Source organism: Stegostoma tigrinum, chromosome 1 (assembly GCF_030684315.1).
Source record: "Stegostoma tigrinum isolate sSteTig4 chromosome 1, sSteTig4.hap1, whole genome shotgun sequence".
In the NCBI taxonomy this organism is placed as follows: domain Eukaryota; kingdom Metazoa; phylum Chordata; class Chondrichthyes; order Orectolobiformes; family Stegostomatidae; genus Stegostoma; species Stegostoma tigrinum.
In genome coordinates, this window is record NC_081354.1 from 114,772,959 (window position 1) to 114,786,984 (window position 14,026).

Sequence of the window (14,026 nt, forward strand, 5' to 3'; positions counted from 1 at the left end):
TCAGGGTTTCACAGAAAGGTCACTACCTGAAACATTAACCAAATTCTCTTCACAGGAGCTGCCAGATCTGCTGAGTTTTTCCCAGCAATTTGCCTTTGTTTGATTTTTAGCACCCAGAATTCTTTTGTTTTAGGGTTGCATTAAGTTCTTTAACTTCTCTTCAGCTTCTAATACCACCTGGCTATGCAAACTTATTGAAAGACTCAAGACAATCCTACTCTGTTATTTTGGATCAAGAATCGAACAGATGTTACTTTCTGGGATTCTGATGTGGTGAGCAAAAGACATGAATTAAATTCCTGTGAGTCGATCTTGAGATATTTGAACCAGATAAAAAGGGTATTTGATGACCAGCTTTTGTTTGGTTAAAAAAAAATGAAGAATTTTGACTAAAAGAGTGCACATTGAACAACAGCGTGGAGCTGGATGAATGCAGCAGGCCAGGTGGCAGAGCAGCAGGAAAGCTGACATTTCCAGTTGGGGCCTTTCTCCCAACAGGAAACATCACTTTCCAGCTCCTCTGATACTGCCTGGCTTGCTGTGTTCCTCCAGTTCCACACTTATCTCAGAGTCCAACACTGGCAGTTCTTGCTATCTCTATTGAACACTGGGGTAGCTTCTTCCCTCAATATGACTGTTGGACCCACTGGAGGCAATTATTATTTCCCTGGTTGCAGGACAAACTGGTCCCTGGACTACTATGCACCATGTTGCAAAGCTCTCAGGAGCTGACATGAACTTGGATTCTTGGTAGTTTCCAGTGACTACTGAGAGTATAGTACAATTTTGGACAAAAAAAAAACAACCAGGCAACACACCACAAAAGGAAGTTCTATTTGGGCAAAAATGAAACTGATTTAATCGTACCAACTGATGTTATAACCTTTATATCAACAAAAAAAAAACTTTAAACATGTTGATGCGCTAATGTTATCCATTTGCTATGCCTAGGCAGTAGCGAGACAAAATCTACAGATACAGATGGTTGGACTCTGACAACATTTTCACACCCTTAAAGAATTCTGAAGCACTTCAAAACCAGGCATTTCCCCCTACCCCCCACCCCGAAAGCACAGTGACTTGAATAAGACAACTTGTCAAGTTAAACAAATTTGCTTGCTTTGGTAATCTTTGGAGTCAGAGATTTATCCTGGAAACCGTAATCATTAATTGCTCTTTCAAACAACGCCATGAGACTATAGCCATCTTCAGCCTGCAAAACAAGTTTGGGATCCTTATCTTAAAGGGGTTTATCAAAACTAAGTTGCAGGCAAGTTTACCAGTTCAGTTTTACAGGGCAGCAATTTCTGCAACATTACATAGGATTCCAGGTGTGTTCATAAACCAGGCTTTCTAAGAAGTTTCTTGAACTAATGAAAGTAACTTTGAGAAAATTGTTCCTCATGAAGTAATACTTAGCAGCAAACTGAGTTACTGGTTCCAAGATCCCTCTGCCTGTCACTACTCAAGTGTTCTGCCATTTACTGTATATTTTCCATCTGGGTTAGACCTTCCAAAATGCATTACCTTTCATTTTTCCAGATTAAACTCCATCTGCCATCTCTCTGCTCAAGTCACCAACCGATCTATATCCGGCTGTATCCTTTGACGGTCCTCATTGCTATCTGCAATTCTACCAACTTGTGTGTCATCGGCAAAGTTACTAATCAAACCAGTTGCATTCTCCTCCAAATCATTTATTGTTGAATATCTACCTCTGTATGAAATAGCTTACATTTATATGTATTACTCTTGTCTCAGCCGATAAAAAGATGTTTGATTGCGAAAAAGACAAGCTTAAAATAGATTACAATTCAACTATGTTACTTGAAAATGTTCTACTCACTTAACATCCATGTTTTGAATGGCCATCCTGCCAATTGACCTCAAGTCAATTTTGAAGAACTATATTAAGGTAGGTCATTAGCTACTGAACTGATCACATTAATCAGACTTGTAAACAACACGTTGCAAGATTTGTTTTTATAGAACAACTGCTCTTTTCGGGAGAAAGAAGAAATCACTACCTAAACTACCAAGAAATCTGGAAAGTATGATCAAACTTTAATAGTCAGGGGTAGTAGATTGCACTGCACCATCTAAGTTCAGCAACGTGGTGGAGAAAGGAATTATGCAAGCTTACACATCCGTTTTCTGACATCTTGAGGCATAAATTCAAAGTTCTGCATCAACATTACAGGCACTCTATGGTCAAGCTACTGGGTTAATTGCAGGAGAGGTCCTTCTAGCATTGACATACGGTTTCCATTTGCTAGGCCAACCAACTTGATCTTGACAGCACGTCAAGCATAGAGGAAATCATCTCTGGTCATGACTTGCCTTGATCTCAAAAGTTTTTGATTCAAAGATTTTGAAAAGGTGTAGATGCTCAGCTAAATTCAGTCAAAAACAGGAACTGTCAGAGAAACTCGGGCAGTCTGGCAGCATCTGTGGGATGAAAGCAGGTTCAACTTTGCAGGCTCAGTGACCCTTCTTTAGAAATTCAGATTTCTTGCATTTGTCCTGATGAATACAAGAGAAAAACAGTTTGGTAAAATATCCCTCTGTCAGCAATTTTAAAAGGTCACTATGGAATACCAGTAGTTTGGAACACTTGTATGGGCTTTTGTCATTACTTCTTCAAGAAACAAAAAAATTCATACGAACAGCTCATTATGAATGGAACTCCCACATACAGATAAAATACACTGCAGTCTTCTAAAATAAAAGAGTAACGGAATTTTTAACAATCCTTCCCATTGCCATAAAGCTTCACTGTAACAGCAGATAACCAAATTGACAACATCAGAATGAAAAAAATCAGTCTACATTACTATAACATATTATATTGAAAGCTACAGCTAAACAAAAAAATGCTTTAGCTGCTTAAACAGATTACAAAGATATATTCGTGTAGACTTCAAAAAGCATGGATAATCCAAGCAAAGTTTGAAACATAGAAAAGGTGTAAGCCATTCAGCTCTATTAGCCTGCTCTGCCATTCACGATTAGGAGTGATCATGCAACTCCGTACCCTGCCCTCACCTTCTCCCCATGCTCTTGGATCCTTTTGAATGTTGGAAACATTCAAAGCTTTGCCTCAAATGTTTTCCATGGCAAAGAATTTCACATACTCACCACTATCTGGGTGAAGAACTCCCTCATCTCAGTCCTATGCAGCCGTCCCCATATCCTCAGGCTGTGACCTATGGGTCTGGACTCCCTTATCGTTAGGGACATTCTTCTTGAATTTAAACTATCCAGTCTCATTAGAATTTCAATAGTTTCCATGGAGACCACCCCTCATTCTTCTGAACTCCAGTGAATATAGTCCTGACTGATCTCATCTCTCTTCAGATCAGTCCTGCCATTCCAGCAATCAGGCTGGTAAATCTTTATTGAACACCCTCCACAGCCAGAATATTATTCTTCAGATAAAGGAAGCCAGAGCAATACACTATTGCAAGCTAATAAAATGTGAGGCTGGATGAACACAGCAGGCCAAGCAGCATCTCAGGAACTCCTGAGATGCTGCTTGGCCTGCTGTGTTCATCCAGCCTCACATTTTATTAGCTTGGAATTCTCCAGCATCTGCAGTTCCCATTATCTCTGACACTATTGCAAGCATTGTGTTACCAGTGCCTTGTACGAAATGCAGCAGACATACCTGCTCCTGCATGCTAATCTTCTTGCTAATCAACAGCAAGGTACTGTTTGCATTTTTTCACCCCTGCAAGTTTTCCTTCAGTGACTGATGTACTCGAACAACTAGGTCTCCCGCCTTCCCAATCTCTCACTATTCAGTGAATGCGCCTTCAGCTCAAGTGGGTAAATTCATATTAGTGTGAAAACTCATTTTTTGAAATGATCACACAGTACTTAAACAGTCTGTCTCCCTGACTGTTCACTATCCTATAGGGCACTGTTTGCACATTTTGCATTTTTTACTTCCACCCATGACCTCATTTGAATGATCCCTCCAAGACGTCGGTGTTCACCGCTTTAATTGATTCCCTAATTAATACTGCGATCCATTCTTGCACGTTACCTGAAGACACCAGAACTGGGAATATAGAGCTGCCATTCCTGCCAAGTTTCACTGCGCTATAATCATGCTCTCATATGCTTAGCTATTCCATCAGCTTAACATGCTTCCTCTTCAAGCACAGAGGTGATTAGCTGATGACACAAAGTCTGATCTTGCTTGCGAACTGGTTTTCCACTTTGGACACTGAGGACAAGGATGGCAGTTCAATGAAGTGCAGCTGAAGTCTGTAGCATGAGACCTCAGCAGTACAAGAGCTGAAGGAGGGAAGAGTAATGATGGGGAATTCCAAAGTCAGGGGATCAGACAGGAGTTTCCACTGGAGTTAACGAAATCCAGGAACCTGCGCCAGATCTTGTTGCCAGTGTCAAGGGAATGCCACAACTGGCTGCAGGAATCTCTCTGGCGAGAGTCTGACATCCTAGCCCAAATTCTTAACTATGACAGGCAAGACCAAGGATGTGATCCTCAAAGCGAATTTTAGGAATTAAGTTAAAGTAGGATCTTAAGAGTAGTGATCTCAGGTTGCTCTAAATGCCACCAGCCATTCAACATCAAAAATGGAGGACTGACGGGCTCAATATGAGATTTGACAGTATGTCTCTAACAGGGATGATGAGTGAATTCTGAGACATTGGTTCAAATTCCAATACAAAGTGGAATGGTATCTGCCGGCTGGGTTTCACCTCAAAAGGGATTCAAGATGGTTGGTGCTGGTGCTGATACTGGGTGACTATTTATGGACTCCCTACAGCAGATCTGACCACCCTACACTTCTAATTTTAAATTCTAATCTGTAAAAAATTAATCTTTTCCAGCTGCTTCCTGTGTGGTGTAACCTGTATGCCTTACTCTGTCCAAAGATTTTCGCCACCCCATGACCTGTACACCCTTGTTTACTACGTTCTGCCCGTACTGCTTGCAAACAAAGCTTTTCACTGTACTTTGAGCATCAGATTAATTGAGGAGACGAAAACTTCACTGAAATAAAAATAAACCTGAAGATTGGGAGGATTTGCCAATACAGAGAGGGAGCCAAGAAACTGGAAAAGAACATAATACATACAAAATGAGCAAAAGTAGACTGCAGAAGATCTTCTGCAGCTGTGAAAAAAATGAAGCATTTGGCTGAAAGTAATGATAACTTATTATAGTCCGAGTCAGGAGGATTGATAACAGACAATGAACCTAAAGTGATTACTCTGTGTCTTCAGAGGTTGGCAAAAGTAGTTTCCCAAAATTGAAAGATCCAAGGGACTACAGAGAATCAGCAAATAAAAGAAATTAGTAGAGTTAGTTTAAAAAAAAGTTGCAGAGGAATTAATGGAAGTGTATATCGTTAAGTCCCTAGGACCAGAATCTAAAGTCACACAATATCTTAAACATTTGCATGTGGCATGAGACAGGGTGATGAAGTGATAGTGATAATGAATGTAATTACCAAGTAGCAGCAGAATGAGGCTAAACAACACCTAATGTCTACTCCACCATACATGTCTATATATAAACAGGGTGGTTAAAAAAGGCAGTTGGCACAGTTGTCTCATTGTTTAGGTCCCTTCTGCAATACCGTGTCCAGTTCGGGTTGTCCAGTTACAGGAAGGAGATTATCAAGCTGGAGAAGGTTCAGAGGAGACCCACCAGGTATGGAAGTTCTAAAAGTTATGTTCAGATTGGTTTCATAGGTCGGCGCAACATTGAGGGCCGAAGGGCCTGTACTGCGCTGTAATATTCTATGCTCTAGTCTGAGACTTTGTTCACTGAGGCAGAGGAGGTTGAGAAGTCTTTCAAAAGTCACTGGAGTCTGGGAAAGTCCCAGATGATTGGAAAATTGCTGTTGTAACCCCCTTGTTTAAGAAAGGATCAAGGCAAAAGTTGGAAAATTATAGACCGATTAGCCTAACCTCGGTTGTTGGTAAAATTCTAGAATCCATTGTTATGGACAAGACTTCTAAATTCCTGGAAGTGCAGGGTCAGGTTAGAACAAGTCAGCATGGATTTAGTAAGGGGAGGTCGTGCCTGACAAACCTGTTAGAATTCTTTGAAGAGGTAACAAGTATGTTAGACCAGAGAAACGTAGTAGATGTTATCTATCTAGACTTCTAAAAGGCCTTTGATAAAGGTGCCTCATGGGAAGCTGCTGAGCAAGGTGAGGGCCCATGGTGTTCGAGGTGAGCTACTGGCTTGGATTGAGGATTGGCTATCTGACAGAAGGCAGAGAGTTGGGATAAAAGGCTCTTTTTTGGAATGGCAACTGGTGACGAACGGTGTGCCGCAGGGTTCAGTATTGGGGCCGCAGCTGTTCACTTTATATATTAATGATCAGGATGAAGGAACTGGGGGCATTCTGGCGAAGTTTGCCGATGATACGAAGATAGGTGGACAGGCAGGTAGTACTGAGGAGGTGGGGAAGCTGCAGAAAGATTTAGACAGTTTAGGGGAGTGGTCCAGGAAATGGCTGATGAAATTCAATGTGAGCAAATGCGAGGTTTTGCACTTTGGAAAAAAAAACACACATACAGGCATGGACTATTTTCTAATAAGGTGAGAAAATTCGCAAAGCAGAAGTGCAAAGGGATCTGGGCGTGTTGGTCCAGGATTCTCTAAAAGTTAACTTGCAGGTGGAGTCCGTGATTAAGAAAGTGAATGTAGTGTTGTCGTTTATCTCAAGAGGGTTGGGACATAAAAGCAGTGATGTGCTTCTGAGACTTTATAAAGCTCTAGTTAGTATTCTAAATGGGACCTGTGTCCAATGTTGGGCCCCACACCTCAGGAAGGACAGACTGGCCCTGGAGCATGTCCAGCGGAGATTCACATGGATGATCCCTGGAATGGTAGGTTTAACATACGATGAACGGCCAAGGATCTGGGATTGTATTCATTAGAGTTTGGAAGGTTGAGGGGAGTTCTAATAGAAACTTAGAAGATAATGTATGGCTTAGAAAGTGTGGATGCTGGGAAGTGGCTTCCGTTAGGTGGAGAGACTAGGGTCCGTGGGCACAGCCTTAAAATTAGAGGGGGTAAATTTAAAACGGAAATGAGACAAAATTTCTTCAGCCAGAGAGTGGTGGGCTTGTGGAATTCATTGCCACGGAGTGCAGTGGAGGCTGGGACGTTAGATGCATTCAAGGCATTGATTGACAAATTCTTGATCTCACGAGGAATCAAAGGCTACGGGGAGAATGCAGGGAAGTGGGGTTGATATGCCCATCAGCCATGATTTAAATGGCGGAGTGGACCCGATGGGCCGAATGGCCTTACTTCCACTCCTATGTCTTATGGTCATAAGTGACCTGATGGAAGTTTACAAAATTATGAGGTATAAGTAGAGTTAATGGCAGTTGTCTATCCCCTAAGATGGGGGATTTTAAGAGTAGGGGGTACATATTTATGGTGACAGCAGCGAGATTTAAAAAGGAGACAGAAGGCAATTTTGTTTGGTAAAGAGGGTGACTCCTGTGTGGAATGAACTTCCTGAGGAACTGGCGAATGCAAGTGCAATTACAATGTTAGAGACATTTGGATAGAAACGTGAACAGGAAAAGGTTTGGAGGGTTATGGGCCAGAAGCAGACAAGTGGGACTAGTTTAGTTTGGGATTATGTTTGGACCAAAGTAACTGTTTCTGTGCTGTATAGCTCTGATTCTAAGATGATAGCCATGTTCTGAATTCCACATTCCCATTGGTCCTCAAAATCCTAATAAACCCAAGACTATTTTCATTACGTTCAGAGGCAGTTTAAAAAGTCACAACATTCAAAAAATGTTCTTCATCTGTTCAGAAGGACATTCATTTTTAAAAAGTTTCCTTCATCTGGACTGTTTCATAAAATATCCTTTCCATGTCCACTTTGTCAGGACCATTCAGGACTTTACTCACTTGAATGAAGTCACCCCTCACTCTCAACTTTATTCCTAGCCTGTCCAACCTATCCTCAAATCAACCCACACTTTCATGCAAAGGTCACAAAGACACACTACTGACCACTTCCGAAATGAATGTGTCGTCCAAAAAAAGGGTGTTTATCTTTGAAAATTTTCCCATGAAACACAGGAGACATAGAACGATGCAACTACTTGGAGCATTCCAGAGCAACAAGGCCAGACACATCCTTTGTCACACCCTTTGTCACACCAGGGGCAGGTAGAACCAGCCAAAGAAAGTTAGATTAAAAGAATTCAACGATTCCCACAAACACTGGATAGCGATTAACCCGTCCAACATACTCACGTGCATGGCCCTTCATTCTGACTTGAAACTAATCAATCCTTGCTTCATGAGGAGTGATGGCTTATTGGTATTATTGCTGGACTGTTAATCCAGAGACCCAGCTAACATTCTGGTGACCCGGCAGATGGTGGAATTTGAATTCAACAAAACACCTGGAATTTTGAATCTAAATGATGACCATGAATCCGTTGTCAATTTCAGAAAACCCCATCTGGTTCACTAATGTCCTGTAGGAAACTACTTTCAACTGCCCTCTGGGCAATACACACTGCATAGCCAGCAACACCCTCATTCCACAGAGGAAAGAATAAAACTGCTTCAAATCTGGAACACGCCACCTTGCAGCACTGTGGCTGTATCACCTGGTCTGCAGTCGATCATGTTACAAGTTACATTCAAAGGACAATTTGGAAGAGGGACAAAAAGCTTTACCAACAAATGCCACCTTCTTTTAATAAAAAAACCTTGTCTACTTCCCTCATCTGTGTCTCCTCTTGACTACAGCTATCCTTCTCACTTTTTAAATGTGCAGGCATACCCGAAAACTGAGAAGAATGTGTCCATTATACGCTGATCCAAACCTAGCACGCACAACAATTAAGCCAAAATGCTATATAGGAATACATTGTACACTTATTCTTGCAACAAAATAAGCTTGTTCAGGTTCAGCAATTTCTTCAAATCCAGGAGAAAGAGGATACAATTTGGTACGACAAACGTGAAAATAACAGCCCAGTAATCAACTCATTCTAGTTGCTCTCTAGTTGCAAAGGTTAAACAGCTGTGAAGATGACAGACACGTGAAAAACTTACACAACTAGCAAATCAGAAGAGCACAAAATGTCAAGCTTCACAGAAAACAAAAATCAGAAATTAACCCACTTCTAATGGGCAAGGTGACTGAAATCCATTTCATTTCTATCTACTATGTGCAAAATTAGAAATATTATGCACTAACGACATTAGCTTGACAACAATGTCAAAAGGTAGAAAGGACAGCAAATACTTCATTACTTACCACATGTTGTCATCCTCAAGTGAAAGTTGTTACCATATGGTCAAGAAAAAGTGCAATTTTTGTTAGGAATTTCCAATTAAAACATCATTGGAATATTTCCTCCAGACAACTTTGCAGCTCTTTCTCATCTGAAAGGAGTATCATTCTAACCAGGAATTTAGACTAGAAACAATTACAGGTTTTTGCTATTTGATGCATGCTGAAACACTCCTCTCAGCATTCGAAGCAAATCTCCAACTTTAACAAATTAATAAATACTACATATATTCAAGGTATCAAAATTCAAGATCTCAAAGTCTAAAAATTACTCCAAATGAACGAAGCACATCTCAACACTTCGACACTGACTGAAATTAAAACACACCTGGCAAATAAAAGGTTCAGCAGAAATGCATCACACCCAGCCGTACATCATCAAAACTAGTCTCTACAATGCTGAATGCTTCTTGTAACCCAACCTTAAATTGGAGATTGATGACTGTAACTAAATTCAAAGTTTTCCATTTCCCATTGGCAACAGTCCCTGCATTATAAAGGTTTACTTGGTACTATGTGCTGAACTCACGAAATGCATAGCTCAGGCAAGTTCTATCTTTGCTATTAACTTAACCTAAAGTTTCTGTGGTTTCATCCACATATAAAATTCTACTTTGTTATAGCCACAACCTACACATTATTGCAGTTGCTCCAAAAGTCAACAGCAATTAATTTAGCAATCCAATCACTCCATCAGGGGCAGGTCACTGTATACTGAGTTAAACAATCCAAGTGTCATTATTGAGTTCTGAAGGGAATGTTATGTCAACCACCTCATTTAGCATTTCAGGAACTTACAAGTCATTAGCAGTCCTCACATGAACTTCCAGTATGGATCAAAGATACCACTGAAGAGACTGCAGAAATGAAGAAGTCCACCAAATCTTGTTGAGCAGTGCTAGCTCCCTACCTCTAAGCTTTCCAGCTTCAAGTCCCATCTGTCCTCTATATGTCATAACACGTTTAAATAGGTTGATTAAAAATATTCACTGGCACCAGTCCTTTGGAAGGCTTCTCCAATGTGGTCACTTCTGCTTTCGGCATGTCATTTTTCTTCAATTTTACATACCCCTTCAAAAACCTCCTGCTCAATTGGTGTGTTTTAGGAAACGCAATCCTCACTGTAACATCAATTTCATATTAAATTTTATTATCTTGGGATGCAAATACCACTGGCTGGTTAATTGACCATCCCTTAAACAGAGTGGCTTGCAATGACATTTCAGGGGCAGTTGGGACTTGAGCCTAGGGAACTTAGAGGTAAGGGCACAACTACTGGGCAACTAGGCTTAAATGGACTTTACTTCTACAGTCTCTTCAGTGGCATCTTTATTAATTCAGCCTGGAAATTAATGTGACTACTGTTAGTGACCATTCTCAAGCAATGAATGATGTAGTTGGCCTCGTGGCATTATCACAGGACTGTTAATCCAGAGACCCAGATAACGTTCTGGGAATCTGGGTTTGAACCCAACCACAGCAATTGATGGAATTTGAATTCAATGAAAATCTGGAATTAAGAATCTAGTGATGACCATGAAACCATTGTCATCTGTCAGACAAGCCCATCTGGTTCACTAATGTGCTTTAGTGAAGGAAAGTGGCCTACATGTGACTCCAGACCATACAAGGTGGTTGATTCTTAACTGCTCTGTGGGCAATTACAAACAGGCAATAAATGCTATCATAACCTGAGATGCCATCATCCTGAGAATGAATTAAAGAGAGCAGAGAATCAAGCATGATCGAGGTCACATGCAGGCCAAAAGAACAATAGATTATCTTATTTAAAAGGCATTTGTTTTCATAATGAAACATGGTCATCATTAGATTAAATTTAATTAAATGTAAATCTGAAATTAAAAGGTAATCTCATCTCACCACCTGCCATAATGGGATTCAAACTCAACCCCAGAACATGACAGTCTGTGCTGGATTACTCAAGTGACATTATCCCTGCGCCACAGCCTCCCCTAGTTTTCCCACTACACTGTAAAACATGTAATTTTGAACATTTTAAACTACCCACCCCACCCTTAACCTGTAAGCAAAGTTAAATATTTGCAGCTCAACTCAAGGCCCTCATTCAAGGTCTATTGCTCTTCAAGTTATTTAAGAAAGTATGTGTTGATGTGTACACATGCCAAGTGAGGCCTAAGCAAAGATATAAAGATTTATCACAAAATCTCATTGCTTGGTTCCAGACATAAATACTATTCCTAAGCCATCAAATCTATCTGCTCCCAAAGAGCTTAAAACATGCTGAATGAGTTGGTTGACAACTTCACAACTGCACTGAAATTCTCTCAATGTTTCCATGCACCATAACCTCAGTCACTTGCACATCAGTAAGAGCATCACTACCTTAGATAAACTATTAACATTGGAATACTGTATCCATGTTGTCCAGTTTAAACTAGGCAAGTACTGTCCTTGCCTACTCACGGCCATTGTTAAAATGGTTCTCATTAACACTGCTGAATGGTACCTCTAGCAATAACAAAGAAAGACAAAAACAAAAACAGAAACAAAAAACAGCTCAGACACATCTCTTGGTTTCCATCAGACCCACTCAGCTCCTGGCTTTGTTAGCCCTGGTCCAAACATGAACTGAAAATACATTTTAAAAAAAACTGCTGTCTTGAATTAATCCTCGTACAGAGTAAGAAGGTTGGAGATCACCACTCAACCCAGGAAATAACTAACAGTTTCTTCAGGTACTTTCCAAGGTAAAACCATCTTGAACTGCTCCAATCATATTCTTCCATTGTAAATGACTGCACACGATGGTCAGCACCATTTGTGACACATTAAAAACAGTTGTTTCTATCCTCAGGCAGACCTGAACAATGTCCAGCTTTGCACTGAATGTGGCAAGCAACAGCTGTGTTCATAAGAGTCAGGCAACAACCATTTGTAGCAGGAACTAATAATCATTGTTGACTGCCCATTAAGATTCTGGGGATTATCATGGAGCAGAAATTGGCCCAGATTAGCCTTCAAATTACTGCAAAGTCAGAGGCTAAGAGTTCCATAGGGAGTAACTCGACTCCCATCTTCTCAATGCTTATCCACTATTTACAAGTCAAGTCAAGCCAGAAAGGAGACCATATGCTTCCTATTTGCCTGAGTGAGTGCAGCTCCAACACACAAGCAAGTTGACAGCAAGAATAAAGCAGCCTGCTTGATTAGCACCAACCACTCTATTCGCCACTGACAGTTCACCATCTACCAGAAACACTGCATTAAGTCAAGTCTCCTCTAAACCTGAAACCTTTACCATCTAAAAAGAGCAAGAATGGCAGATGCATGGGAAAACCAGGAAAATTCTCCAGGCCACATACCATCCTGACTTGGAAACAGATTGCTCGTATTTAATTGTTCCAGAATTTTTACCTTGCAACTATACTGTTACCATCTTTTCACCCCAAGGATGGCAATGTTTCAAGGCAGTAGTTTACTGTCACTTCATCCAGGGCAATAAATATTGGCTGAGGAAAGAATTCCCCACATGCCAAGTATAAATAAAGAAAACAAATCTCCTCAACCTTCTATTTTGCAGGCAGAGGATCTCCATACACTGAAGTCCTTCATCCCTTGTAAGCCTTTGCTGCTTCCTTTCCACGGCCTTCACATCCTTCTATCAGGTCACATCAAAACAAAAAAGCCAATAGGTTTGCATTTGTCTTACTAACGCCAAACTTTGGACTATTCTAAAAAATTGTTAGCCAATTAAGTAGTGCGCTGGATTAAAAAGAAACAGAACGTAATAGTGATAGCCAGTTTGTACTGATCAAGATGCTGTAACACCGTAGAAAAACAAACGACTTAATGTGTCAAAAACAGAAGTTGCTGGACGAGCTCAGCAGGTCTGGTTACATCAGTGAAGAAGGAAAAAAAAAAATCAGAGTTACCATTTTGGATCTGGTAACAAGTTCTGAGGAAGGGTCACTGGACCCGAAACATTAACTGATTTTTGTTTTTCTTTACAGATGCTGCCAGACCTGCTCAAGTTTTCCAGTAACTTTGTTTTTGTTCTCGATTTACAGCATCGATATTTCTTTCAGTTTTGAACTAATGAGTCTTGGTTTCATGATAAACACTAGTTAGGATATCTGGACACCATGTGAATGGGTTCATTCTACACTGAATTTTGATCCTGTGATTCACAATTTGTGCCTCAAGATCACCTATATCCACCCAAAGTTGCAGACAGTGGAATGTCTCAAAATGTAGCAACGGTTGTTGATTCTACAAACGCACCCAAGAAAGTCGTACGACTGATGTCACTGTCAGTGTTTACACTAAGAACTGCACTCCGTATAACAGACTCCTGTTCTGTAAGCTTACGTACAGTGCAAAAATAAACATGGATAATAGTTACAAGAGGTGTTTGGCTTGAGCACGCCTGGATTTCCAAACCACAAGAGAACACTATCCAAAATCAAGCACATTTCAAACCACAATAAAATGTTAATTACAGTCAAGACATCTTTGGCATCCAGATTAGTTACTACAAATGCAAAGATCCACTCCTTCAGGTTTTGAATTTTACTGACATTAACAGGTGTCAAGGCAATCTTTAAAAAAAAATTGCTGATCTACTTCTCTCATACAAAACACTTAGCCTTCTTAAATTAAGCACATTCACTGCTGGATTTATTCAAAAATATTTTGCTCTCATTAAGATACCCTGC

General features: G+C 40.4%; 1 protein-coding gene across 4 annotated transcripts in view; it reads right to left on the reverse strand.

Annotated features, from left to right (window-relative positions):
* The window catches only part of mtus1b (microtubule associated tumor suppressor 1b), a 168,713-nt gene that overhangs the window by 72,745 nt on the left and 81,942 nt on the right, over positions 1–14,026 (reverse strand). The window lies entirely within an intron of this gene.